Consider the following 25,484-nt stretch of genomic DNA (forward strand, 5'->3'; position numbering starts at 1 on the left):
TACTGCTTTGTCTCCCTCTCACGATACCGTCTTTTTTTGTTGTCTCATTTGCTTCTGTGTTGGCACAAAAAAAAGCTGAGCCTCAACACTGGTTTGTTTGACAAAGAAAACCGCAGGAGTGCTGTTTGGAAAATTTTGAAAAGTTCAAGGAAAGACGAAGGGCACAAGCAAGCCCCAATCTGTGCTCCTGCTAACACCACAAATTTCGTGAAGCACCCAAAGGAAATGCAAATCCATAAAGAATATTTAAAAGTCCCATTTGAGCATCACTGAAGCATTAAGATAGCCCAGTAAACTGCTGTTGATAAGTGTGTTGTGCTGTGCTAATCGCCCTCAGAGCCTTCAGGCCTGAAGAATCTCAGACAGCAGAGATCAGTTAGGAGGAAAATACTTGGACTAAATTAACTTGGATGCTGTTACTTGTAAAACTTGTGACGCTTTCCTTATTGATGATTCCGATTCATTGCGCTGTTCTCTGTAAGCTTTACCTCCTTGTCATGTTATAGCCTTGTTGATTAATGTTTTGAAAACCCAACGTTTTAAGTCACTTTTTCACCACTGTATCAAAAACTATTTTCTGAGGTACTGTAACAGACTTTGAAATTATAATACAGTCGCAGCAGTAGTCACATAAAAAAATGGTGAATTAAATAATCTAAATTAATCTTTCACGTCCGTTCGCTTTCCATTTGTATGAAGAAAATTGTTTCCTGAGGTTAAGTTTGCAGGAGGACATAATAGCCTATTAGAAATGACATTGTTGCAGTGCATCTTGTGGTCCTCGATCTCTGACCAGTCTGTTTTGATTAGGTTGGCTAATTAAATTTCAGCCTTGGTTAGTGTTTGTCTCACAAACTGGCTGTGGCTGTAAATTGGAGATGATCATGGGTGGGTGCTCTGCCCACTGGAGGTCTGAGGAAGGAACTTCTGATTACTTCAGTTGGGCAGACCCTCGTTTAACACCTGGATAATTCCATTATCCTGAGACGATAACACAGATGATGAAGAAGACAATTATTCACTTACCTCTGATCTTGTGGTTTGCATTTTATTTTTTTGAGTGAGTACATTTCTGTGATTCTCCATCATCAAACTGTATCAAGTACAACTCAACAGCACCACAAAATAACCACTGAAATAAATCACCTTTTTCAAACAAATTCAATAGAAACTTGTCTTTTCCAACCGAGTAAAATGCTGATTGATCCGGTTCCCACTGCAAGAGGACGAGGAGTTGTCTCTGCTGTTTCTGCGGTGCATCACGTTCAGTCACTGCATCTGAAAGAAGTGAAAAGTGTTGTCAAAGTATTACCGAGGATTACTATTTCGGGCTTGAATACAACTTTGGAATAGTACAAAACTGCAGGGAGTGACTGTTTCTGTGGTTACTATTTTATTACTTTTGTTCCTGTCTGCTTTTGTGGAGTTCAGATCTGTCATCGTATGGGGATCGTATGTGGGTCCAAGATGTCATTTCCTATCCTTGTTGCGGAGAAAACACGAATATTAAAGTGATTTTTTGGCCAGTGGAAAAGGGTCAGGAAATTATTATGGAGGAAGGTTGTGTTAAACTGCATTAGTTTTATTCTGACTTAGTAAGTGTACATGGATTGGTAAAACTGCCATTATAAAATCAATAAACACTGCATGACACTACCTGTTATTGTGCATACAACCCAAGATGAAGAAGGTTTTTAGGAACAATGCATTAAATTGGCCTTTACACTTAGTTTATTTTCCCAAAGCCTCAGGACACAGTCAGTTTAAATGCGTGTCTGTGTTTTACAGCTGATATTCCACATTAGGTCATACACACACACACACACACACACACACATACACATACACACTCACACACACACACACACACACACACGCACACAAACCGTTTGGATTAGGAGCTTGATTGTATTGATTGCCTCTGTTTTATAATTCCTGGTGGTGCCAGCAGGCTACAGAGCCTTTAATGAATAGCTGGGCTCAGACAGATCTATAGCCTCATTGCACACACAAACATCTCCTGCATATTTCTTTCCCATGTCATTAGATTCTCTCTAAATCAGCTGAATAACCTCTTATAGTTGTCGTCAAGTGATTTGTGCGATCCTTACTTTCCTTAAATTCAGACGACGTCTCTCATGTATCGTACTCGCTCTGTCACTTGGTCCTGCAGCAAATAAGCACAAGCAGTTATCTAAGATATCATCACGAATCCTAAAATCCTCTTTTTAACCTGTTAAGATTGAGAACTTTGAATGCGATCCTGTTTTTGTTATGATCAGTGGGTTTGGCAAAAGGAGTTTTTGGCTGTTCAGTTTGACAGCCCAAATTAGATTTTTGTAATTTGACACAGATTTATTTCATATAGCCTGGACAGCCAAAAACCACATGAAATCTGATTCAAAACCACATTTAGATGGATGAGGATATAACATTTGATTTGGCATAATAAGACAATATGAAAATGGCAAAAACGACGTATGTAATTGTTTTAACTAACAACACTAATGCACTGCCCCTCATTGCTACCAAAATCTTGCTCCGTAGCGTCGAGGCTAGATTATGCTTTCTGCCCAGACATAAGATGACACAGAAATGTGACAAGATAACATTTGAAGCTTTTATACTGCATGTAAGTGTCCTCACAAAAATTGCCCCTTAAGCTCTCCATTTTGTCCCCTATCCAGGTCCATGTAGTTCAAAAATGTGGCCGTGCAAACAAAAATGTGTGTGGACATGTGCCCTTATCAGATGTTTCTGGTATAAATCAAGCCTTATGACTGTCGGGCAAAGTATGATTTCCATGCAGGCGATGTCTGCCTCGTATCCGCCACTGTCTGTCCAAAGCAGCATTGCTCCTCATGGAATTAATTTCCACAGCAAATATTTTTTACACACTTCATAGGCAGACCCATTTTTTTAAATAAAGTTAATTAGGTAAATTAAGAAGTACAAATTTATGCACACAAATAAGACGCCATCTAAACTGTTTTGTTGCATCCCCATTCCAGCATACACAACAACGACGTGATTCTCAGTTTTCCTCATATGAACATGCTGCAGGAATGACTTTCCTGTTGAATGAATGGAATAGTTTGAATTAAAAGTCAAAAATCTCTCTGGAGCCTCTCTGGAGATCATCCCGCTCCAGTCTGCACCCTTTCTGTCTGCTGTTGCCATGGAAATTCCCTACCATATTTGGAAGAATTCAGCATACCAGCTGGGGCGATATTTGGCTCATGTCTTTATGTGAATGGGTAAGTGCTTGTGTGGGTGCATCTTTTCTGTCATGTGACCATCCGTAGATGTTTGCTGTTTGTTTTTCCTGTAGAACTAAGCAGTTATATAGCCAGATTCAGCACGGCTAGAAGAAAGGCTTACTGATAACGCTAATTATTATTTTAGTAAAGTTCATATCAGACCCTGGTGCTGTTATTCTATGACCTCGGTGACCTTTAATCTCCTGTGACTGTACTGCCACATATCTCATCTCTACCAAATTTATTATCACTCTCTTTTTTCCTTCCTTATCAGTCTCTTCCTCTGACCTTATTTTTGACTTTATCTCACCATCTCTCTGTCTTTGTGCTTCTCTCAGAATCCATCTGCTTGCGTTTCTTTCTCAACTGAGTAGAACAAAGACACCAAACTGAGGTTAGACCCCTGCAGTGTCCCACTTCACACATAGCAGTTTTGTTGAAGCCACAATTTGTTTAGGTTTGAAATTGAGTGAAGAATGGAAGAGAAAGGTTAAATAGCATCTGGTGGCAAAACATCTGAGTGACTGAAAATGCCTGGAAGCAGTGCATCTCCAGAATTGTCTTCTTTTTCCTGTGGGCTTCACCTGCACAGTAGCAAGAGATCAAAGACATAGTAAGGGCAGAGAGGAGACAGAGGAAAGAGGGAAGGGGGGCGATGCAGGAAAGAAAGCAATAAGAAGGAAGGGAGTGGGGGACTGAAGAGATGAGTAGTGGAGAGTAGAGCCAAGAGATGAAGAGACAGGTTTGTTATGCATGAGTGTGTGTGTGTGTGTGTGTGCGTGTGTGTGTGTGTGTGTGTGAGAGAGAGAGAGAGAGAGAGAGAGAGAGAGAGAGAGAGAGAGAGACGTTCATGCATCATGGTTATAAATGATCTCTTGTCAAACACATAAAAGCAAGTCATTCACAGCAGGAGTAATTTACACACATCAATGCTGGTTGGGAGTACCTGCTCTTGCTCATGCACACATTTACCCCCCCAAAATATTGTCACACAAACATATTAATACACACACCGTACAAGCACAATAAACCAGGGTCTATTACGACCCAGGAGTGGATGTGGAGTTGTTTGTTTTTATCATTTTAATTTACCCTTGATTAAAACAAGAGTTGTTTTAATTTATGAAACAATGGAAATAAATATTGCTCATTCTTTTCATAGCTTTGTAATATAAGGTGGCTGTAATTAAACACAGGGGAATACGTTGGCATAAAGAATGATTGAATTAGAGGAAGGGATTCAAAGAAATCTGTTTTTCATGGGATGTGTGTCCTTGTGCTGCACATAGAGGATAGTGTGCAGTTTATTTGCTCACATGTATGAGATAGTTATCGTGTATACTGCACACATTTGGATGTGTGTGGGCTCTACATTTAGCTCTGACTGTTTGTGTGTGTGTGTGTGTGTGTTTGTGTGTGTGTGTGTGTGTGTGTGTGTGTGTGTGTGTGTGTGTGTGTGTTTGACTGATTATGTCTGTTTAAATGAGTGTCTCCCTGTGGTGCAGTCTAATGTGTAAAGGTTGTGAGATCAATAGATGGTCCATGTCTGTGGCTTATCCCTAGAGGGTCTCTGGGAGATACAGCCGACACACACACACACACACACACACACACACACACACACACACACACACACACACACACACACAGCTTATTTTCTTAATGGTGTTACTACAACATGATTAAAAGTTTAAATGTGTTTAAACATTTAACCACAAAAACAAATTGAAAGTACTGTTGCCAGTTTCCAGCAGGCTGAGGAAGAGATTCTATCATTGGGAGTGGAATGGATGAATCCCGGCCTGGACTGAACAGGACCGTTTGAATTTTTGCAGCATAACCACGAATGTCTCCATCACCTCAGTTACCAACCATATACTGATATGCCATACTCATCTGTCTTTCATAAGACAGATTAATATTTATGTTAATGTTGCGTGGAGGAGGGTGTGAGAAGATACATGTATGTGTTTTAAAAAAACAAAAACATAAAAACACTGTTTGAAATAATTTTAATCATTGGCATTGACAGTTTTGTTGTGTAGTGTCCTTTTTTGACCCGTTCCTGTGAACTTGACATAGGAAACTGAGCTTCTTAGATCTCATTCTTCCTCGGTGTCATAAGAGTCAAACACATATCAAAGAATACTGTCAGCAGGTTTGTGTCTTCACATTTCAAACACCAATATAACTCTTTCTCAACGTTCATTTTTATGTTGTCGGCTTGGCTGAACTCCTCTAAGACAGGCGATCAAACGGCAGCAGAACTGAAACTACCCGATATCAAAGAGCAAAGCCTGTCTCTGTCTTTTGTGTGTCCCGTCTCTTTTTCATCCTGCTCCTGGCTTTCTGACACTTTTCTCCTTGCCTGATTCTCTTCAATATATATATATATGACTTTTTGTTGTGTTTGTGGAAATACTCTAAGAAGAACAAGGCAAACACAAAAGGGAATGTATGTCCTTCTGTGAGAAAGAAGCAATTGGGACACATTCATGTAAATATGTGTTTCCCAAGCTCATGGCATAGCCATGCAACAAATGCTGGCTTTGTGACACCGTGTTTTTCAATTTGAGGTTATACAATTGGTTTTATTGCTATGTAGAGGTCAAAGGTGACCTCTCACTGTTAGAGTGGCTTCATAATTAAATAGCCTACTTATTAACTCCATTGATGTTTCAGCAAATCAAGCCAACCAGTCAGCACGTGAATCATGACCATAAAATATTTGATCCAAAACCAAATCAAGGCTTAAATTTAACAAGAAAATATAATAATAATAATAATAATAATAATAATAATAATAATAATACATAATTATCTTTGGATTTAAGAAACTACTGACCCTAAAAACCATTCCAAACAATGTTCCAGACCCAGCAAAGTTAAATCACAACATTTCAAGATCGACTGACCATTTTTGCAGTTGTACACTTGTCACTCATGTCAATAAATATCAAAATATCCAGTGTTTCCTGCCAGGAAGGGAAATCACATTTCTTTAGCAAGGTTCTTCTAACAGGGACAGGAGTGAGCTCATTAAACATTTTATAAGGCAACACTAATTAGATACATTGTAGATGTACTTTTACACTGAATTGACATATTGGATGAATAATATGAAACATAATACCTGTGGATCACAATCACTATTAATCATAGGACAGTCTGATGATTGCAGTTTCTCTGGTTCCACACATGCCGGTTTTCTGAGTACTTCAACGTATTACGGTCTGCTTTTAAAATGGTCCCAGTCACATCATTATGCAGTTCTTCTGCTGCAAATCCCCTTCATCTTATTCCTCTCACTGTCCCCACAGTAAGAGACAGACTCAGCAAAGACTGCCAGTGAAAGCTCTCTGGTTAAAAAGAAGGAAAACTTAAATAGATACAAGAACAAACGGAGGATATACTGGAATTCTTTATGGGACTCTTAATTCTTCAGTCTGAAATAGGAAATCAAGAGGCTTTCTTTGTTTTGTAGGGCAGACCTGTGGACATGTAGATACGAGTGAGATCAGTTCTACCAACTAATATTTGTACACTGGAAAGGTAGGAACCATAGTGTTTTTGCCGTTCTTGTGGACTAACACTGTTTTTGGCAGCATCTATATCGATATTTATATCCTTGATATAACTCATACTCATAAATCTGTGCAACAACTCCATAAGCAACTGGAACAAAAAATAACAAAGCTGTCACATTTTAGTAATGGAGCATCCTACCAATCATTCCATCAGTTACATTTAGTAAAGAATATAGGGGAAAAGAAGCCAGGTTTCTTAAAATGATGACCAATGATAGTTGGATAGTTTCCCCGTTGAAAAAAACTTTTAGTTTTGTTTCAACTTTGAAAATGTACAGAGAAATAAACATTTCACTGTTACAACCCACAGCCATACATATGTGTATGTGTGTGTGCGCGTGTGTGTGTGTGTGTGTGTGTGTGTGTGTGTGTGTGTGTGCGTGTGTGTGTGTGTGTGTGGTTTCTTCATTTTTCTCAACAACCAATTTGAATTATACCATGCATTTCACACTTGGTGGGTGTTTTGCTCGGGTCTCAAGAAAGTACAGTGTTGAATCTGAGGTCATTTGGATGAGTAGTACTCATATTTAGCTAATTTTTCTGTTAAATTTTCAGCTGTTTGGCCGATTTGATCATAATGATTAGAATACAGGGGCATTCTGATGCAATTTGATGCTTTGAGAAAGTGCCCTGAGATAGTTCCTGTTATGATTTGGCATTATATAAATAAAATTGAATTGAATAACGGGCGGCATGGTGGTGCAGTGGTCAGCACTTTCGTCTCACAGCAAGAAGGTTCCACTTTCAAGCCCCGGCTGGAGCACGGGGTCTTTCTGTGTTGAGTCTCCATGTTCTCCCTGTTCCTGTGTGGGTTCTCTCCAGGTACTCCAGCTTCCTCCCACTGTCCAAAGACATCAAGAGGGGACGAGGTTAATCCAGACTAAATTGTCCGTAGGTGTGACTGTGAGTGTGAATGGTTGTCTGTCTCTATGTGTTGGCCCTGCGAAGGACTGGTGACCCGTCCAGGGTGAACCCCGCCTCTCACCCGAAAGCTGCAGGGATAGGCTCCACCCCCCGCGACCCTAAACAGGATAAGCAGAAGAAAATGGATGGATGATGATAAACTATTTGACAGTGAACAGAGAAGCATCATCTTCAGTCTGGTGTCTTGTCATGGAGGGGACATCTAGGACATCTATTGTGTTAGCCCACTGTGCTGCAAACTTTACTCCCTGATCCTGAACAAGATAAGCAGTAGAAAACGGATGGATGGATGGAACTGAATAACATCAGAGACTTGCTGATATCACACATCACTTTAAATGATACCCTAAAAGGTCATTTGATCCAGCATTGTATACAGACAGTGATGAGGCACCTGTCTATAGGCAGCAGTTTTTCCATTTGCCTGTAAAACTACAACATACAGAACCATTATTCATTTGCAAATGGAGAGACCAATATCTCAAAAATACAATATATGTCTACACACACACACACACACACACACACACACACACACACACACACACACACACACACACAAACACAGACTCAATGGCATAGAACTGCACAGACAAACACACCTACACACACATATTCATCCTCTTATTGCTCCCCTAGGGAATGGTCTTATCCTCTTACAGCACTCCAATAGGAATAGTGCCGGGAATTAGAGGATAGAAGGAAAAGAGGCAGACCTACAGAGGAGACAGAGGTAGAAGGGATTGTCCTCATAAATATATAGCTGTGGTTTTACTTTTGTGTGTGTTTTTAGCTTGTGTGTACAAAAAAAGCGATGTACGTCTGGTTAGTTGTTGTGAGCTTCCAGTTTAGTATTTTGCTGCTCATTTTTTGAGATTTACGCTGAAGGATTAAATCAAGTGTTACGTCAGCCCGGTGGCTTGATATGCTAAAATACTCTCTCTCTCTCTCTCTCTCTCTCTCTCTCTCTCTCTCTCTCTCTCTCTCCCTCTCTCTCTCTCTCTCACACACACACACACATACACTACACTGGTGATCGTTTTTTACCGTTGTAGGAGGAATCCACGCAGAAATCTAAAGGGTTTCCCTTCATTTTTCCTTTTCAATTTTGTGATATTCCAATGTTTACCTTTGGAAGATTCATTAAATTCATTTTCACTGACATTAATTAACATCAACAAAGACAGGCCACAAATAACCTGTGATATTGGCTCCCAGTAGCCTTCCTTCCCTGCTGATTTTATCATTTTTACTGTACACTTGACTTTTTCTGTCTCCACAATTTCCCTGTCAGCATCATTTTTTTCCCCTCTTGAAACCCTTTCCATTCATCACACATTTGAAAGGCTATCTGTAAAGATTTACCCTGCTTGCTCCTGCAGAGCCTGGATAGGATATGAATCAACCCTTAATTTAGTTCTGATGCTCAAACAGGAAAGGTAATTAAGAGAAATATGAACTGCCTCTGAGAAATGGCCGACACCATGTGAAGTGAAAGATGTGAATCAGTAGGAACTGAAGCTGCTGTTTTATTAGTTAACAGATTTGAAATTATTCTACTGCTTTTGTGTAAACACAGAAAATGGGAGCAGTTGGTTTACATGCAGCTGACAAACAGAATAAAACTAATCCTGATTTTGTTTGAATTCTTCTCCTTTCCCCCTTTTATTATTCAAATTTTAACAATTTCTATTAAGAAAATTATTAATCTAGGGATGCATTTTTCTGGCTGAACCTGACCCAAGAATAGAAACCAGGATATAAAAAAAAACAAACACCTGACACACTTAATGTCTTAAATCGGATGTATAATTAATGTAAATTTAAGAATAATCACTTTGTGCAAGCCAAGGACATACACACGTACAAAACTCTCGATGTGATTTAAAATAAAAAAAAAACCAAACCACATTTTTTAAAAGAGTTTCTTATGCCCATCTCGGGTGGTTTTTTTGTGTGCCTTTTTTGAAGAAGAGGTACAAAACAGGAAATGGAAATCTTTTTGTCAAAAAGCTCTGACACAGGGAGTGTTTATTTCACATGACCGACCAGCTGTTTCCATCTGAACGGATATTCCCAAACGTTGTCTTCAACTCCAGACAGCATGTACTTTACCAGCTGACACCAAAAGAACAATTGGCCAAACGACAATAACTCATTTTTGAATTTTACACGAGGGAGCATGGTTAGGCGTGCACTTTGGTGAAAATATCATTTCCTGCGTTGCCTAAGTGGAAATAGAAAACATGCACTCACTACAATATGTTGTTTTTACATCAGGAGAAGACAACACACTGCAATTCTTACATGAATCAATATGTTTAACATTACACTTTACATTAAATAGGGCTATGACTTCTATTCAGCCAGTAGATTTCAGGCTGGGAATTCCATTAAATGTGGGAAGTGCACAGATGAACTGAGTTTGTGTTCTATGGTAAACTATCAATATTGGTCACAGATTTTTTTTTACAGGCAAGCAGTAAGGGAGGTAATTATCTGGTGAGCTGGTGTTCCACATTATCTATTCATCAGCTACATTGTCACCAAGTACCCATGACTTACAGTCTTTGTTTGACTGTGATTAAGACAAGGTTAATCAGGGTCAGCTACCATAATTAGAAAATATTTAGGCCTCTGACTCATGCGCTTTCACTCTGTAATCACAAATTAACTATGGAACTTTCAGATGATGTGGTTTGGTGACTGACTGACTATCTGCATCAATTGTTTTGCATCAAATACACATTTAATTTGCTTTAATCTGAGGGCTTCTAACTTGAAGCACACCAGGTTAATCCCATAAAATCTTTTCAAAAGATATTCAGAGTAAAAGGCTTGTTTGAAATGGTGAAAATGTCTAACTGGGTTTTGAGTGACAGCTCAAGTGAGCAATGATGGATGACCACCCCCCCCCCCAACCAACACATGAGACTTGAGACTCTGTCACACACTTCTCTTTCTCTCTCTCACTCCCTCACTCTGTCTCTTTTACTTTCTCTCTCCTCCGGTGAGCTCAGTTAGATGGCTGTGATGTGTGCTGCATCGCTGCCCCCGCACAGCTTGTTACCATAGCAACACAGAGACGGAGCAAGAATACAGAAAGACAGAGATGGCATGAAAGAGAGTGAGTGAGGAAGAGAAAGTTAGGAAAAGAAGGATGGATCAGGGGGATTACTTACTATTTACATTTTTAATGAATGTCCTCTTAATTTCAAGACAGTTTCCAATGTGACATTTACTTTGAGTTACTAGGGTCATTTTTACCGCTGAGCAACAAATGAAAAATCAAGACATTTAGGCTCCTGTCACAGGAGAGTCTCCTGAGGAGACAAATCAGAAGCAACAACGGGGTCTCTAACAAAAGACTATGTTTTAAATACTTTGATAATGTCCACATCATTGCTAAGATTGCTACGAACAGCAGTCTGCTCCAAAATCCTAAACACTATTGAATGAAATTCAATGTCAGGGGTAAAGGGACCATTCTAACACACTAAATTACCGCTAAAAAAAACACTGAGAAAACATGTGATGTACTGGCAAAGGTAGAAAATACCAAGTAATACAAAAGCCAGAAAAACAATATCACAAAATGTGACAAGCTCTAATATAAATGTGAGAACATATCAAGGCATCAGAGATCTTGTATCATTTCAAAATAAACACCAAACTGCAGCTTCAATATCCTGGAGTGGAAAATATTAGTTCATCTCTAGAGGTAGAAAACTCTCTCTCTCTCTCTCTCTCTCTCTCTCTCTCTCTCTCTCTCTCTCTCTCTCTCTCTCTCTCTACTGTAAACACAAGGCAGCGCCATGAAATTGTTGTCGCCGCTTGTCTGAATGTGATCCGGACTGTTGCTAATGCATCATTAATCGTTTATATGGCAACTACAGAAGCAATCCTCTCCTCAGCAACAGACTCAAGCAGGTCATTAAGATGATAAGTGTGGGCAGAATAAACTAAAAACAAACAATAGTTTAAAAAAAAAAAAGAAATGTATCATCATCTAAATGTGCCACTGACATTGATGAGTTGAGGCAAAGGACAATGTAAAGCAAGAACAAACTGCACAGTCTGGCCAATGTGGAGATTTCCTGCCTCAGGCAAATTATTATTTATTATTAATTATAAATTACTGCCCAGAGAAGAGTATGCTAACAATATTAATGGAGACACACAGAGAACAGCAACACTTTTACTTTGCTGCTCATAAGCAGTAAATTAGATAGATTATTATTCTTATTTATGTATGCAGCCTTACAGTGATGAATGTTGCACAAACTTTATGGTTATTTAATTGATTAAATAATGCCATTTCTTGTCATTGTAGATACAACAAAATGGGTTCTCAGCGGGCATATTAATGTGACATACATGTCTTTGGATCGTGCTGGAAACTGCAGCAAACACAAACAGACATGGGGAATATGCAAACTCCAACAGCTGGGACTTGAACCGGTACCTATTTGTTGTTAAAAATCGTAAGCATCATCCATGTAGGATGTTGCGTTATGTCTCCCCCCCCCTTGTCTTGGTGAGGGTGGTCCGAGTAAAGAGGAAAGTGGTCAAACTATAAAAATCAGTAGACTGTAAAGTGACTACAGGTTTGAGACTAGAAAACTGACACTAAATCAAATATTTCCACTGTTCATAGAACTATACAATACCCGGTTCCCAGTCATTCATTTTATTGGGTTACATAATGCTACTGGGCCACAAGTTTATCACTCACATGTATCACCTCTGCGGGGCAATCTCAGTTCCTGAGAAAAAACAAGTATCTTTTGGTTTGCACTGTGAACCGGGTCTGGGGGTTTAGAATTCATTTTTGTTAAGAATTCTTGGAACGGTTCAATTAAGGGAATGGAGCGCCTTTGCTGTGGTGGGAAAAGCCAGTAGTAGGTTTGAGGTGAAGGTCTCAGTCAGGACTACAACTGAAGGTAAAAGCACACATACAGCAGCACAAAGGAATGGGTGAGAAGGAAATGATGTACAATTTTTAACCGAGCAGCAATAAGGACAAACCTGAATCGTAGGGAAAACCTTAATTGAGGGCAGAAATGAACAGAATCCTGAAACTGAGGTCCAACAATGGAAAAGTTGCAGCAACAACAGCACACAAGTGCGTGAGGCTTCTGGAGGGCTGCAAGAAACATGAAGAGGTCATCATTGTTTCTTCGACTTCACACAAATAATGAATAATATTAATAGGTTATATTGCGTATTTATATGATTTCACTATTATGCAAGTCTTTGTCTTCTGCTCAGTAACCTTGGACATCTGATTAAAGCTATGCCCATTGTGCAACACTGATTCAGTTGCATTTGAGGATATTCTGAATTATGGATTTGAAGTTCAAGCATTCCCTCAATTCTGACCTTGAATGTATTTATGTTTTTTAATGTTATGTTATGTCATGCCATTGTATTTAAAATGCAATTTGACTTTGAGAAACAGAGAGGGTGAAAAAAAGAGAGAGGGGGGGGGAGGAAGGAGGGGAAGATGAAGGCTTGTCTGAACCATGTGGTACCAATGGCATGTGGGAGAGTCATTAGAGTCCAGAATAACATGCAGCTAATTTACTGGAGATCCGTCTGGTTGTCTTTCTCTGACACACACACACACTCACACACACACACACACACACACACACACACACACACACACACACACACACACACACACACGATTCTGTGGGCGATAAGCTGGATGTCTCGTTACTGGGCATTAGCTGCACCTCTCCCCGCTAATCCTTGCTGTCAAACAGACAGGCTTTTCGTGTGTGTGTGTGTGTGTGTGTGTGTGTGTGTGTGTGTATGTGTATGTGTGTGTGTGTGCGTGTACAGTTCCAACCAGTATATAATTATGGCCATGGTGTAAAGCAGAGAACAGCTCTGACTGCTACTTCTAAGCAACTGGCCCATCATTAGGTTACACAAGATTGTCCATTAATGACTGTGTTTGCATATGTGCAGAGTGTGTGGTTTTTGTGTGTGTCCATCCATTCGCATGTATATGTATCGGACAGTCCTCATCAAAAAAGATGCGTCACTATCTCCAGTTGACTGTGATTATAAACCTTATCAGAAAGTATTTTTCTCTACTGTAATACAATATTGAACTATTGCAGTATCGGGAGTGAGAAACCCTGTTCATCAAGTCCTTCATCATTGGATTTCTGAACCACTTGAATCAAAAGAAAAGGGACATTCATCTCAGCTGTGGCATCAAGGTTTACTGCTTTGACAAGATATCTACATGACTCACACAGAAGGGCTTATTACGCCAAATGAGTTTGCTGAAGTCTTGTATTTTTTGCCAAACTGAAAAATATGTTTTTGCATGAATAAAATTGGTCGCTTTTGTTTGCCACTTGTTTAGAATTATTATTCATTAAAGGATTGCTTCTCAGCTTGTATGGACAGACAAAATTATTACATTTGCCAATAAGCAGTTGAACACACAAGTAGGATTTAAGCACTGAATCAAAAGAGAATTGAAAAAAAAAATCCAAACCCACCCTTTAACTTGATTTCTTTGGCCGATTTGCTCTAGTGTGTATTACCTCAAACAAAAGAAACAGAAATGGCTTTGCTAAATATTTGAACTACTTAACTTTAAATTCACCTTCTGTCTGGTCCCAGGCTGGGTTAATCCCTTTGAAACGTACTTAAATGACTCGGCTTTGGTGCAGAGATCTGTGAGTAGGAAAGAGAGGGACTCCTGAAAGAGAAGAGGGGAAAAGAAAGCGAGCTGGGTTGGAAAAGCAGAGATGAAGAGAAGATCAGGGACCTAAAGGCACCATGGTGATAAAGAAAAAGCTGAAATAAAGAGAGATGGGGGAGAGAGCGCAGTTACATTGCTGCTGTATTACTCAGCAGGTGATATTATTATATCTGCTGTGCTGAATATGAGAGTTGACACTTTTATGAGTGAAACAATAAAATGTGATGTGGTCAAACCAGGAGGAATAGAGCAGAATATACAACTTCCAGTGCTCTCTTCCCCCCTGACATCATTCCTACATCTCTGTCTCATTTTTCTTTTTCCAGACACATGAAGAACGTTACATTATCCAACATTACAAAATGCTTCTTTCTCCCTCAGTGTGTCGAGCTGTCCTCACATCTGCGTCACAAAATCATCTTTTGCTTTGTATTTCACCGTTCTAATCATTCACGCCACTCAGATTTCCTTTACTTGTTGACACGCATTTGCTGCTCCTCTATATTTGCCTCTTCTGTAACAATTGAAATTTTGCTTCATTTTAGTTTAAGGATAAACTGAATCTACATTCATGACACTGTGATGTCAAACAGCATATGAGCAATAGAAGCAAAATTGGCAGCTACAGTCCATGCCCTCGTAACCCTTTTGAAAATTTTAATTTAATTTTTTTCCAGGTTGGTGTTATAGAAGCATCGTCATTCAGCTTAGAAGCGAATATTGAGGGCATGCATATCAGGCCTCCACTGGATCACATTATCTCTTTTTTAAAATTTTTTTTTACATTTTTTATTGTTTATTTCCGAGGGGAATCACAGAGTCATTGATTGAATGCTTACATGAAATAAATACACAAAATATAATCACTGATGAATACATGTACTGTAACTCAAAAATACATTATTTTTATCTGCTCATTTTATCAGGTGCGTTATCTTTTGTCACCTGTCTAATAACCTTGGAAAAATCCTTCAAATCCATAGAAAATCATTATACTGTATCAAAATGAACTCAACGTTCTATTTTTTTTTTTTACAAGAACAGAACACATTTTGAGTGTTTTTTGTTTTGTTTGTTTGCACAATTTAAGCAAGAAGCACTAAATACCAACTTTTTTAATCAAATTTTTTTTTTTTGTCTGTTTAGAACTGTTAGTCATCAACAAGCACAATTTAAAAAAAACCCTGTCTGTAGTAAAATACTATGAACACACACTCACGTGTGTCTGACACAATGGAGATATAAAAGGTCAAATCTCAGTTCCACTCAATCATATATTAACAGAAATTAATATTATTCGTCATCAAAAAATTCTTATATTACATTGTTGGCCAAAATACCCAACACACTACTCCTTTAAAGCCCTGGGAAGTCATTAAGATATTCGTATTTAATTAAAATTACATTCAACTGGAAATGCTGGTCTCTTCTACACCCCCCCCCCCCCCCGAAACCTGGCAAATTTGTCTGACATCAGTCTAAAAGAATAACTATTGTTCTCTAAGTCTCTTCCACGCACGTGCACACACTCATACACCCTGTTAGCCAGAGTATGAGATTTTATATGCACTCCAAATAGCTCTACATGTGTGTGTGTTTCTTGCTCTTACAGCTGATGGTGTCTGGACAAAGACCCCAGCTGGAGGGGAATAATATCTGCTATCTCCACTCACCCATCTGTCTTCCCTTCTACACTCTCTTCCTCCACTCATCCCAGCACTCCATCTCTCTTTATTTTCACTGTCAAGAGTCTGTTTACTAACCCTAACTTTAGCACATTTTCAGCACCTCCATAGAATAAGTGGAGATAATCCTGCTGCCATTCAAATAAAAATGCAAATGTGTGATTTGGATCTCATTCAACATTTCCAAGTCATATAATTGTAACTGCAAAATGTTGCAAAAGGCCTGCTGCGTTTATACTTGATATGCTAACATCAAAATTGAAAACCTAAGGTCCCCTTCACATTTTTGTGGGGGGAGGCATTTATGTTACCATACATTTGCTCTTCAACATTTAAATGCAAAAAAAACCCCCAAAACATTGTTTGCGTTTTCATTTGTGTCAACAAGACTTTTCCATTGAAGTTTTCCAGTTGCAATGATACAATATATCATGTTCTTGGAGTGCTACACATAAGACATCAAATTCTGTAAATTTGGAACATAAAATGAATTGGATACTTTCCACTGGAGACAGCATGATATGAATATACTGTGCACACTCCACATTGTGACATTGTGCATCAGGAGGAAACTCCAGCTATTGGTATAGAGGGTGTAAAAATGTTAACTCAGGGGAGTATCTAACGTGGCAGCCAAGCATCCAAAACCATTTTAACTTCTATTTCCTGACTAATGATGCCTTCACACTGCTCCCAGAACATTTGGGGCTTTTTTTTGTTGGAGGATGCATTGATGCTGCCTATAAAAGCCCATAAATCTGTGTGAGAAATAACTGCAAAATAAATAAAGTGCACTGAAAGTGGCTCACTACAGAGGTAAACAAATGGAAGTTCCGGGGATATTTATTTTTTGTCTTAGCTTTTTGAAAATTGACTGAAAATTACAGTTTTATCACCCCTGTTAAGATTAACTTGTGACAGTGACCAGCATAATGTGCCTCATGTAATTTTTGAGGCATCTGGGCGTCTGTCAGCCAGCTACTTTACGTTTCATATGATCCAGAAATCTTTTTGCTCCCTCTGTAAAATAGTTGGATGTTTATTTATACTCTATATTTCCAGTTTTTCTCCTCTGTCTCATCTTCTCACAGGCAACATTTGTTTTTTTTTTGGCTTCCTAACATTAATCTACTTAACACTTCTATCGATTAGTTATTTAGTCATGAAAACAAATTAAATTTGATATTCAGAAGTTTTTTTTTTCCCACTGTTATCATGGCTTGAGGTAAAAGTGTGTCCACTGGTGATATTTCTTTCAACAAATCCATATGTGATGAATATTCTTCCGCCACTAAACAATTCTTCATATTGCTATTGACTTTTTTCTAACAAGGACATTTTCTCAATGACAAATAGTGATGGAGAGAGTTTGAACAAGCCTTGTGGACATTGTTGAAATTAGTGTGCTGAAAAATGAATCTGTCAAATAAAACCAGAAATATTGCTGTAACAGATGAACTGTGTATTTGCTCCATTATCTCAGGACATTATCTCCCCCTCCATCTCTCTCATGTGGACCGTAACACGAAACTAATCCAGGAGTAAATGTGTTGCTCTCCTCACTGGAATATATATATTGTTCTCTCTTCTTCTTCTTCACTCTATACTATCTTTGTACTTTTTGTTTCTATTTGTGTGTCTATCTCCTTCCTTGACAGCTTGGTTTCTATCCCCCCCCCCCCCCCCCCCCCTCCAGCCGTCACATGTCAAATCAGTGTCTGATGTCTGAAGCCTAGAGGAAATCAGGAAAGTTGCCAAAACCCGAAATACACTGTGTATGCCAAAGTAGCCTGAGCTAAGTGTGTGTCAGGAGAGTGTGACAGAGGAGTCGTGTGTGTACATCTATCCATGTGACATATCTTTACAGACAGTTGAGGAAGTGAGGGGATCTCTAAGGTTAGAGTATGTTGTTGATTCCCAGTATGGAAAAGAATCCCTTGAGGGTTTGAGGTCATTGCATTTGTCCTGTAGTGTTCCATGCTAAGGATAGTTCTGCAACCTGTAGGCAAGTTAACATTGTTGAGCATCCAGTTCTCTTGCCTCAAAGTCAACAGGAATGATGGCGTCATGTTTTTGGTTAAATGCCTCAAATAAGATCTGTGCTTGACACAGCACTGACGGATTATATATGTCAGTAAACTTTGAAGTGTATATGTAGGTTGCTAACAAGGGGCTATGAATTAGATTCATCATGCTGAAAGTTGGACTGCAAAGGTAGTCGCAGTTTGGGATGTTACGATATCAAAAATTTGGTAGTTGGTTCCAATACCATTGATTTTACACAATACCTGTTTTATACCACAACCATTTACAATGGAAGCAGCACATTTAAAAATAAACTCCTGCTTTAAAAAAACAATCTGTCTTTGAGAGGGCCAGAATAGTTTTGACAACCAGTCTACATCTATAAAAGTCCTCATCGCCAGTGTGTAATTAATATTTAAGAATAGCTTGATACATAGGCCTATGACATGTATCGTGTGCAGAGAGAGAGAGAGAGAGAGAGAGAGAGAGAGAGAGAGAGAGAGAGAGGCCACTAGCTTCGGGGTTAACTGGCTAACTAAATACCGGCTACAGGCCAAATCAGTTGTAAAACATCAGCATTTTGACAAAATGCCAACATAGTACATCTCTGTTCCGGTTAGACAGGAAAACTGTCAATCCAAATAGTTTAGACTATAATGTGGAACATGCTAAATTAAAACTCTGCTGATTAATTGCATATTTTGTCTAAACAACCTTTGTAGCCACAAATACAAACACCTAATTTTCTTTGTAGTTCTTTTCTGGGCTTTTCGTGATGATCTACCTATGTAATTATGTTTCTGTGAGTAACTGAGATATTGTCTGGGAAAATAAACAGCAAATGAGAGCAACAGGGGAATCAAAAAATGAATAAAATGGTAGTAATGAAAATGATGAGACAGATGGTCAAGCATGAATTAGTTAATTACATGTTGGAAAAAGATGGAGCAGAGAGCACATGAAGGATAAAATCAGATAGACGGAGCTGTGACGTGGAAACAATGTGGAGGGAGGAATGGGAAGGGGATGATTAAGATTTTGGGGGAAAAAGAAGAAACAGGAAAAAGGTGAGAGTGTCAGAAAAGATGTGAGCTAGATGGTGGGGTTAATGAAGTGTGGAATGAGTAGATCAGTAAAAGTGAACCTGCTGCCGAGGTAAGCAGGCATGGGCTGTTCTGCTGCTCATGTCTGTGCCTTATTGAATGATGGGCGTGTAAAGAAGGTCGATCACTCACATAATTACACACACACACACACACACACACACACACACACACACACACACACACACACACACACACGTTAGTGCCACTGTGTCTGTGTGTGAGACAGTTGTGACATTTGTTTTAATGAGTTTTGCTATTGTCATAGCGATCTTTGATCTCCTCTTGGCTGAGGCTCTCATTGTGTTATCCTTCCATGTATGCCTGAGATGACATAGGTGAAGACAGTGTGAAACTTAAAAATCCCGGCTAAACCATGGTTATATTTGATATACGAACACTGTGTTTCATGCATGGCTATATTATTAGGGTATAGTTGCAGCAGGATTGATCGAATTACAGTTGAAGTTTCAGCCTGTTCAATTATGTAGGTACAAAAAAACCCAGTAGTTTGAACAGTGCTGCACAAATGTTGCAGAAATTGTTTTATTTCTCAAAAAAAAGGTCTTTTTGTTATCAATGTTTCTTTTAGTCAAATTTTACTAAAACAAAATTAAAACAAAACTGTGTGGCACAAATATTTTTGTAAGCAAAGTTTGAGTTTTTATGTTTGAGTGGAGAAACACATTTCAAAATTATTTGTAGACTCATTATACCATCTGTTTATCGTTTCAAAACTTTGTACACAATAGTCACAATATAATACAATTTTTTATTTACCATTATAATGCAGTATGAGCAGTAATTCATAATGTTCTTGTTAAATGTCTGCATCCTAGAGGCATCATTTTGCAGGATATAGACATTTATTACCTGCATGATGGGCAGAATGGCAGAAGCACTTTAATTTGTATTTTATGCTCTTGAGTGAAGCACCTTCTCCCATACATCTGATTGTATATCTTCTTTGATAAGTAGTAATAAAAATGCTCCTTTTCCCAACCAAAATCCATAAGTCTGCCACCTGTGTCATACCTGAAATATGACTACTTGGCAGCTGCGCCAGGAAGCGCCACAGAATAAAACCCTAAATAGTCAGACATAGCTGCTACGCGTATAAATCAGCTGATTTTTGATTAACAATAACATGAATCAGAAAATATATCGCCGTCTTAGGTCTTCCAAGTGTTTTCTTTATGTAAAAGCACGCTCTACATCAACTGATCATTTATGGCTGCAGTCAGTGGAGGGGGGCCAACTGAGTCATTTTGCTCTTGTCCATTTTTGCATTACAACTTCTAAAATGAGCTTTTTGCGTCACTGACTGGGCTTAACACATAGCACCAGCCCCACTATTCCATGTGCTTGGAATAGCCTGCTGTGTTGCGCCTAAACTGAACAGCTGCATATTCTAAAACAGAAATAACAACATATATTCAAATGTTTATGTATTGTTTGTGTCTGGATTATGGATTTAATGCTGTTGTTGGAAACTTCTTTCACTTTCTCTGTGTTCAGCTAATTAATATTGTCAGTTTTCACTGGTGGACCGCTGGCTCATGTGTGTGTGTGTTTGTGTGTGCACAGTATGCATGGTTGTAAGCAGCAGATGCTCATCTACAATCTCTGCCAGGTTACCATGGCAGCTAGAGAGTGGGTGGGTTGGGGTCTGTGGCATGTTATTATTGAACTCAGACATTAATTACTAAAGTGACCTATTGGCAGCACAGCCTGAGCAGATTCAAATATTTTGCCAATACAAAAAAATCTGTGACCTTATTATCCCGAGCTAAACCAATTTGACTGCAACTGATACTTAACATTTCAAATTTCTATTCCACTCAGAGCCATCACGGTCGGGCCAGAGGATCTGCAACTGTATCATGACAGAGTAGGGCATGAATGAGGTCATCGGGAAACGAGAAGACAAATTAAGAGTTACCGTAAACCGTGGATCCCTAAACAGTGTGACTGTGACTCTTTCACTGCTCAGATATTAGCAACTCTCTTAGATGAAGTTTTCAACATTGGTGACCTTATTTAACCTTCGAGGAGTCATGACTCAGTCAGATATTTGGTTCATTTATCATATAATCACATCCACTTGATCTTAGCCTTTACCACGTTAACTCGTGCACATGTGGTCGACATGGCTCAGGAATGGTTGCTGGTTCTACCCATCCTCGTCATAGTGTCCTTGAGTCAGATACTGAAACCCTAATTGCTGTGGATGAGTAAGTTGGCACCTTTTACTGCAGCCTCCAACATCAGTGTTTTGATGGATGAATGAGGAAACATTGTAAAGTGCTTTGAGTGCCATAAATGTAGGAAAGGGCTCTGAAAGTACACTTCATTTAGCTATTTATTTCTAGTTTCCTGCACATAAAAAATGACCTTTGATGAAAATGAGGCACCTTATAGGAATACATTTTATTGTCATTGTAGCGCTATTATTCAAATACGTAAATGCTTAAAGGACATTATATCTAACACTTGACCAATGTTTGGTACGTATTTTGAACATGTAAAAAATATGTAGAATTTACAATTGATCTTGATTAACTTAATATTGTGCCACTGATGTGATAAAATACCTGAATAGGCAAAGATGTGAGAAGTCAGAGAGGCCTGAACATATGCAATCCAGCTGCAAGCTGCCTGAAAGAGCAGATCACTTACAGTAACTCCAACTGGATGGCTTCCTGGAACTGAAAGACTGAAACAAGTGTTCTAGCATGAGATGGATTTCTTAACCAAGAAAGAACCAAATGAAAATTAATAATAATTTGCAAATGAGGTCTAGTTTCTATTTATATTCTGAGTTAACAGAATGGAAAGGCAATCGCCCCGAGCCTCCGTATCTAGAATTGGTTTGAAGAAGTTATCCTTAAGGTAGAGCAGTGGCCTACAACACAGGCGTACTGTACTATTATGCAAATAGCATTTCCAATAATGGCAGAGACAGGCTGTCTAATATTAACTGAATAGTGAATAGAAAAATCTGTGACTGTGACTGTGACTGTGTGTGTGCGCACGCGCATGTGTGTGCACGTGCATACACTTAAAAACCAGTGTGCTCTAATGAGACACAAAGTACAGACAGCAGGTTGAGCGTGGGCTGGAAACCATGGCAACGGCCTTGGGCTCAGACAGAGCGAGGGGGAGAGAGAGGAGAACCAGGATGTCATTAAGATCAGTCATTTTGATCAAGAATACAGAGTGATTGATCAGCCTATGGACGGACACACACACACACACATACACACACACACACACACACACATACACACACACTGCACCCTAAAGACTTAATAAAGCCCTCCTCTTATGGCACATCGCCTACACAGCTAGATATTGCAAGTGTTGGTCTGTAAACATCTATGCGGTAAATTACATATCAAACTCCATACTGAGCTCAGGACCCTTATTCGACTTTTATGAGTCACTGGCAAACAAGACAAAGCTCCAACAAATGCACAGATGTCTGTCAGAACACCTTCGGCATTTCGGGTGGGATGCAAGAACACCTGTAGTACACCTTGAGATAAGGTTAGGGTGCTACTCTCAGGAGGTGCCAGTGTCAAATAACTGGATAGCAAGCAAAGGATCGCTAGTTTGAGCTTCCCTTCCTCTCGAGACAAATTGTTCTAGAGTAAGATACTGAACTCCAACTCACTCCTGAACATAAGGTTTGCATCCTGCACGGTGGTCTCAACCATCAGTGGGTACTGCTTAGGAAGAAATTCTACATAGAATCAAGTCTATATACTAATAGACTCCATAGAGGATTGAGCTATCTTTCAAAGGTGCAGCTGCATGCAATGTGACCAAATACCTGAAAACAGTCTGCTAAGTGAAACCAAATTTTTACAGATATGAGATACTCTGGTCTCTGTGCATCGTTCGTCAAAATTAATGTCAGAACTAGAAATACTGCATCCCAGTAGTATACCTATCACAGTGACCTTGACCTTTGACCACCAACATGTTTTCAGTCCAGTTCAGTGTCCATATGGACATTTATGTCAAATGCGAAGAAATTTTCTCAAGGTGTTACAGGGATATTGCACTAATAAGAATGGAGCAGATGGATGGATGGCAAAGAGACATAAAAATAGCCCCATTACTGCATGTGCAGTGCATTATCAAGGCCTATTTAGTGTATCTTTTGCTGGTTGGTGTAGGTGAAAATGATTCTTTTATGAAAAAAAAAAAATCTGTCAAAAAGCCCCAAAATTCACCCCGCATCATTACAGTATATATACTAATTAGTTTAAAGCACAATTAGAAACAAAGCTGAGAGGCAAACTAATTATCAAAATCAAGTTTCTTATTTCATAGTACAAATTCTTTTCTTTGACTGGAAAAATAATAAAGTACTTCCTGAGGCAAATACCAATTTACTGATAAAATACTGTAATTTTTCAGTGTTTGTGCTAATTTTTCATCCTGCACTCGAATCTTGAGCATGATGAACGTCACAGGTAGATTTACAAGCTCCTCATAGGAGATTTCCTCTTTCAGTGTTTGATTAATGATGATGGCACTTGTGTTTGTTGCCAGTGGTAAAAATTCAACTTGAAAGGAAAAAGAAAGAAAAATGTAAAAAGGAGGGATACGAGAAATGCAAATTAGTCGTGTCCATTTAAATGTCTAGTGAGCATAAAAAAAAGACAAGGAAAAAAACAGGAGGACACATTGACAGACAAATGCAGTGGAATGTGACAGAACTATCAAGAGGGGAAGAAGAAAAACAGAGCGCGGGGACTCAAGGGAATGCTGATAATGAGAGAGGGCAAAGAGACGGCAAGCGAAAACGAAGAAATCTATTGACAGGATGAGGGTTCTGATTAATGATCATTGATTGTTTACTTCAGAATCTATTCTTTCTGCCTCAACCTGTCAATCTCTTTGAGTCTGCATTTCTTTGCCTTCTTTCACAGTTTTCCTCTCCCACTCCTTCCCTCAATGTGTGCCTTTATACATTATGTTCAACACAGACTTGATTGATCCATTATGATGACATGAAGCGTGATGATACAACAGTCATTGCAACTCAAAACTATTTCAAGCTCCAGTGGTTTACACTTTATCTGCGAGACTTATTTTATAGAGACATGGATTTAGGCCAAAAAAGGGACATAAAGTTGAACGATATTTGACAACCACATACAGGTTGATATAGTGAATAGAGCACAGTCTCTGTCACAAAAGACGAATGACAATAGCAATGCTAAATAAGAGAACTTAGAGAAACTCTTTCACTAGAGTATCAATTTCAAACAACACTTGCACTTATTTATTATTATAGAACTGTTTTTATTTTAATGTAATTCTATATTTGACATGGGGACATGTACTTATGATGTTTTGCATGCTCCTCACTGAAGACAATAATAGACAATTAAATTTTTTTAACCTTGAATGTGTTATTTATTCAAGTTACTGAATACTAATAACATGAACACACATAAACTGACTTTTTTTGTCTATGTTTTCCATATCTTTTCCTGTATCTTTACGTCTCTTAGTGGTGATGATCATTATCATCGTCATCATGGTCAATGTCTAAATTTGTGACACAACCCCCGACCGTGGATGGGCGGTTTGACAGGCTACTCATTTGGTGTCAATTCATTTTAAAAATATATAAAGATATAGATATAAGTGGCTGGCTACTGCATCAATCTACTTGTCCACCCATGTCACATGAGGGAAACCTGGCTGTGACATGACTGCACTGTAGATACAGTATATACATTTGTAGACGCTCCCTTCAGGCCTGTGTGGCTTTAAACAAGAGTTAGCTGTTACCTTTGTGCACAATGAAAATGGAGAGCTCATTTAAACTTCATTTCTATGTTTTTGGGTTTCTAAAAATGCCTAAAATTACCCATTCATATATATCCCAAACACTATTTCACAATATGAATGTGTACAATAACACATATAATAAATATGAATATGATGATAAACTGGGTGGCATGGCGGTGCTGTCGTCAGCACTGTCGCCTCACAGCAAGAAGGTTCCAGATTCGAGTCCTGGCTCGGGCACAGGATCTTTCTGTGTGGAGTCTCCATGTTCTCCCTGTGCCTGCGTGGGTTCTCTCTGGTACTCCGGCCTCCTCCCACAGTCCAAAGACATCAAGAGGAGATGAGGTTAATCCAGA

The 25,484-nt window shown here is 38.9% G+C and overlaps 1 protein-coding gene and 1 long non-coding RNA gene across 3 annotated transcripts in view; one reads left to right on the plus strand and one right to left on the minus strand.

Annotated features, from left to right (window-relative positions):
• Window positions 1-25,484, plus strand: part of grm5b (glutamate receptor, metabotropic 5b) — a 66,307-nt gene that overhangs the window by 21,180 nt on the left and 19,643 nt on the right. The gene's annotated exons all lie outside the window — the stretch shown is intronic.
• LOC147254149 (uncharacterized) lies at window positions 12,742-14,469 on the minus strand. The gene is made up of 3 exons (XR_015118118.1): window positions 14,446-14,469; window positions 14,296-14,340; window positions 12,742-12,917 (listed from the first exon to the last, which is right to left on the minus strand). It is a non-coding gene; the product is annotated as an uncharacterized LOC147254149 (long non-coding RNA).

This window comes from Aulostomus chinensis, chromosome 10 (genome assembly GCF_037954235.1).
Source record: "Aulostomus chinensis isolate RoL2024-O1b breed Wild chromosome 10, RoL_Achi_v1.0, whole genome shotgun sequence".
NCBI classification, from domain to species: domain Eukaryota; kingdom Metazoa; phylum Chordata; class Actinopteri; order Syngnathiformes; family Aulostomidae; genus Aulostomus; species Aulostomus chinensis.